Below are 5090 nucleotides of genomic sequence, written 5' to 3'. Positions count from 1 at the left end.
TCGCTACTGTGCTGTGTACCTGCGAAAAGAACACGAGCACAACTTCGCATGGTTCCACAGCTCCACCTAACGGGTCTGGTGTCGGACCCTCTTGAAATATATCGTAAAGCCACGGATGTGGGTTTGGTGTACATTTTTGAATTGTTATCCTGAGATATTTTTTTTACGGTTTGAGCAAGATAAATGCTGGAAATAGATATTCCAATCACACCAAACTTAATTAATGTTTTCGTCTGTTTGTACAGGGAAGTATTTCTCATACTGCTGCTTAATCGTAATTGGTGAGTTCTGTAATCGGATTGTTTGAATGTGTGTTGCGCTCGTTGCTATGGCTCCTGTTCTGTCAGCCAAGCCTAAACTTCGCTTCTCTATCGAGTCCTTGGTTGGCAAAGATGGGGACGGAAAATCTGCTCAAACGAATAGTTATTCTTCCGTAGACATAGAACACATTTCATGCGAGCCGATTCGTGAGGACTCGTCCTCGCCCTGTAGTTGGGTGGGGGATTCTGGAGCCCCGACTGCCGTTACTTGTGAATCACCGTGTCGGGCTCTTCCTCTGAGACCCGTATGTTCTTTCGCGAGAGTTTCGCCGTGTTTGGAAAGTACTCCGGTGTTTCCCGGCTACAGCAGTGTCAGACCGCCGGTTACTTACAATGCCCAAGAAGAAACCTCTCCGCCGTACCCAGCGCCTTCTATGCAAAGTGTATCTCCGTTTCTTTTAACTCGAGACCCTTATCAATTGTATCCATGGTTTTTCGCCTCCCGACATTCGAGTTCCTTATACAACCGTGTACCTGGTAAGAAATAAGGTTAATTTCAGTTGAAAGTACACAACTGATGAATCAGAAAATCCTAATCGTTACATTTTTCAATTATTTGGAGTATTCTTTTTTGATATTCCTCAGCTCTGGTAACTTGGAAATACTGAATTAACTTTATAAAATAATCAGTTATCTTTAAATCTGAGCTAGTTTAGAAGCTGTTCATAACAACATAAAATATAAACTTGTAATTGATAATCAGAGAGAGAGAGAGAGTAAATACACACTATGTAGAATGATAGTCAGAGAGAGAGTAAATACACACTATGTAGAATGATAGTCAGAGAGAGAGAGTAAATACACACTATGTAGAATGATAGTCAGAGAGAGAGAGTAAATACACACTATGTAGAATGATAGTTAGAGAGAGAGAGTAAATACACACTATGTAGAATGATAGTTAGAGAGAGAGAGTAAATACACACTATGTATGATGATAGTTAGAGAGAGAGAGTAAATACACACTATGTATGATGATAGTTAGAGAGAGAGTAAATACACACTATGTAGAATGATAGTCAGAGAGAGAGAGTAAATACACACTGTGTATGATGATAGTTAGAGAGAGAGTAAATACACACTATGTAGAATTTCAAATCGGAACCACCAAGCTGGTGGTGATTTCTACAGAAATGATAGTTTGAAACTAACTGTTTTAATGCTTCGACTTGGTTCCTATCTCCAGAGAAAGTTGTGAATCTTACATAACAGTAAAGACATGTACAATACACTTAGTACACGATAACAGTAAAGACATGTACAATACACTTAGTACAAAATAACAGTAAAGACATGTACAATACACGTATTACAAAATAACAGTAGAGTCATATACAATATACTTATTACACAATAACAGTAGAGTCATATACAATACACTTATTACACAATAACAGTAAAGACGTGTACAATACACTTATTACACAATAACAGTAGAGTCATATACAATACACTTAGTACACAATAACAGTAAAGACATGTACAATACACATATTACACAGTAACAGTAGAGTCATATACAATACACTTAGTACACAATAACAGTAAAGACATGTACAATACACTTATTACACAATAACAGTAGAGTCATGTACAATACATTCATTACACAATAACAGTAAAGACATGTACAATACACTTATTACACAATAACAGTAAAGACATGTACAATACACTTAGTACACAATAACAGTAGAGTCATATACAATACACTTATTACACAATAACAGTAAAAACATGTACAATACACTTAGTACAAACTAACAGTAAAGACATGTACAATACACTTATTACACAATAACAGTAGAATCATGTACAATACACCTATTACACAAAAATACCAATAAATATTTCAACAAAATTAGCCTTCCCGAGTTTGTTACGATCTCACAAGCTGTACACTGTTGTTACTTTTAAGATATACACTAGATAATTGTTTTAAATTCTAGTGTCTCCCGTTTAATTGGTTTACTGTTTGGTTTTAGAAGAAACCTTGTTTCTGTTGTTTTTATAATTTCTTGGGTTTATGTTTAATTACAGACTCAGCTACATTTCGGTTTGTTTTTATAGTACATTGGGTTTATGTTTAGTTATAAATGATGCTTTGTCCTGGACTGTTTTTATTATACTTTGTATTTATGTTTAGTTACAGACTAAACTTTATTTCGAAATGTTTACATTGTTCCTTTGTTTTATGTGTAGTTACAAATATAATAAGTTTCAACAGTATGAACGTAATTTCAAATAATATAGGATCTTCATTTCCATAAAGAGTAAAACTGTTTCCAACTACAGTTACAAGTGGCCAAGGCTTGTTGTTTTCAAATATGAATACATATATTTACAGTTACAAGTGACGAAGAATCATTGTTCTCAAACATAATACATTTATTTACAGCTAGCTGTAAATATATGTATTATGTTTGAAAACATTAACTCTTGGTCACTTGTCTTCGTCACTTGTAATCATTGTTCTCAAACATAATACATTTATTTACAGCTACAAGTGACCAAGGTTTAATGTTTTCAAACAGAATACATTTATTTACAGCTACAAGTGACCAAGGTTTAATGTTTTCAAACAGAATACATTTATTTACAGCTACAAGTGACCAAGGGTTAATGTTTTCAAACAGAATACATTTATTTACAGCTACAAGTGACCAAGGCTTGTTGTTTTCAAACATGAATACATGTATTTACAGTTACAAGTGACGAAGAATCATTGTTCTCAAACATAATACATTTATTTACAGCTACAAGTGATCAAGAGTTAATGTTTTCAACCACGAATGCATTTATTTACGACTACAGGTGACCAAAAATCCTTGTTCTCAAACATAATGTATTTATTTACAGCTACAAGTGACCAAGGATCTTTGTTTTCAACCACGAATGCATTTATTTACAACTACAGGTGACCAAGGATCCTTGTTCTCAAACATAATGTATCTATTTATGCAAAAAGTGATCGAGGATATTTGCTTTCAAACCCGAATACATTTATTTACAACTACAAGTAACCAAGAATCATTGTTTTCAAACATATTAGATATATTTACAGCTACAAGTGGCCAAGGTTTATTGTTTCAAACACAATACATTTTGTTTTTGCGCATAGGAGGATATAAATGACACCAAAATTGTTTGTATCGTTAGATCAATTTCTAAAATAATTATATGATAATATACGGGAAATTATAAAGGTTTCAAGTGTACGGGACAGCATTAACGAGTCAAGGGTAAAGGACAATATAAAGGTGTCAAAGATACTGGACAAAATAAAGGAGTCAAGGGTACTGGACAAAATAAAGAAGCTAAGGATACAGGACAGTACAAAGGAGTCAAAGGTACTGGACAGTATAAAGTAGTCAAGGGTGCGGGACAGTATAAATGAGTTAAAGGTTAAGGACAGTATAAACGAGTTAAGGGTACTGGACAGTACAAATTAGTCAAGGGTACGGGACAGTGTAAAAGGTGTCAAGGGTACGGGACAGTATAAATTAATCAAGGGTATTGGACAGGATAAAGGAGTTAAGGGTACAGGACAGTATAAAGAAGTCAAGGGTGCGGGACAGCATAAATTATTCATGGGTACAGGACAGTATGAAGGAGTCAAGAGTACGGGACAGGATAAAGGAGTTAAGGGTACAGGACAGTATAAAAAGTCAAAGGTACTGGACAGTATAAACTAGTCAAGGGTACTGGACAGTGTAAAGGAGTCAAGGATACTGGACAGTATAAAGGAGTCAAGGATACAGAACAGTGTAAAGGTGTCAAGGGTACGGGAAAGGATAAAGAAGTCAAAGGTACGGGACAGGATAAAGGAGTTTAGGGTACAGGACAGGATAAAGGTGTTACGGGTATGGAACAGGATAAAGCAGTTAAGAGTAATGGACAGTATAAATGTGTTACGGGTACGGCACAGTATAAAGGAGTTTAGGGTACAGGACAGTATAAACTAGTCAAAGGTACTGGACAGTATAAAGTAGTCAAGGGTGCGGGACAGTATAAAAGTGTCAAGGGTATTGGACAGCATAGAGATGTCAAGGGTGTGGGACAGGATAGAGGTCTCAAGGATACAAGACAGTATAAGTTACTCAAAAGTACGGGACAATTTAAAGAGTCAAGGGTACTGGACAGTATGAAGGAGTCAAGGGTAAAGGACAGTATAAGGGTGTCGAGGGTGCGGAATAGCACCAGTACCCTTAAATCGTTTATACCGTCCTTTACCTTTAACTTCCTTATACTGTCCCGTACCCTTGAGTTATTTATACTGTCCCGTACCCTTGACTTCTTTGTATTGTTCCGTACCCTTGACTCCTTTAACAGTATAAATAACTCAAGGGTACGGGACAGTATAAAGAAGTTAAGGTACGGGACAGGATGAAGAAGTTAAGAGTACGGGACGGGATGAAGAAGTTAAGAGTACGGGACGGGATAAATGTGTTACGGGTATGGGACTAGATGAAGAAGTTAAGGTACGGGACAGGATGAAGAAGTTAAGGTACGGGACAGGATGAAGAAGTTAAGGTACGGGACAGGATAAAGGTGTTACGGGTATGGAACAGGATAAAGCAGTTAAGAGTACTGAACAGTAGAAATGTTTTACGGGTACGACACATTATAAAGGAGTTAAGGTACAGGACAAGATAAAGTAGTTAAGGTTACGGGTCAGGATAAAGAATTTATGAGTATGGACAGGATAAAGGTGTTACGGGTATGGAACATGATAAAGCAGTTAAGAGTATTGGACAGTATTAATGTTTG

Source organism: Limulus polyphemus, unplaced genomic scaffold (genome assembly GCF_000517525.1).
Source record: "Limulus polyphemus unplaced genomic scaffold, Limulus_polyphemus-2.1.2 Scaffold3996, whole genome shotgun sequence".
Classification (NCBI taxonomy): Eukaryota; Metazoa; Arthropoda; class Merostomata; order Xiphosura; family Limulidae; genus Limulus; species Limulus polyphemus.
Note: the sequence above shows the minus strand (reverse complement) of the source record.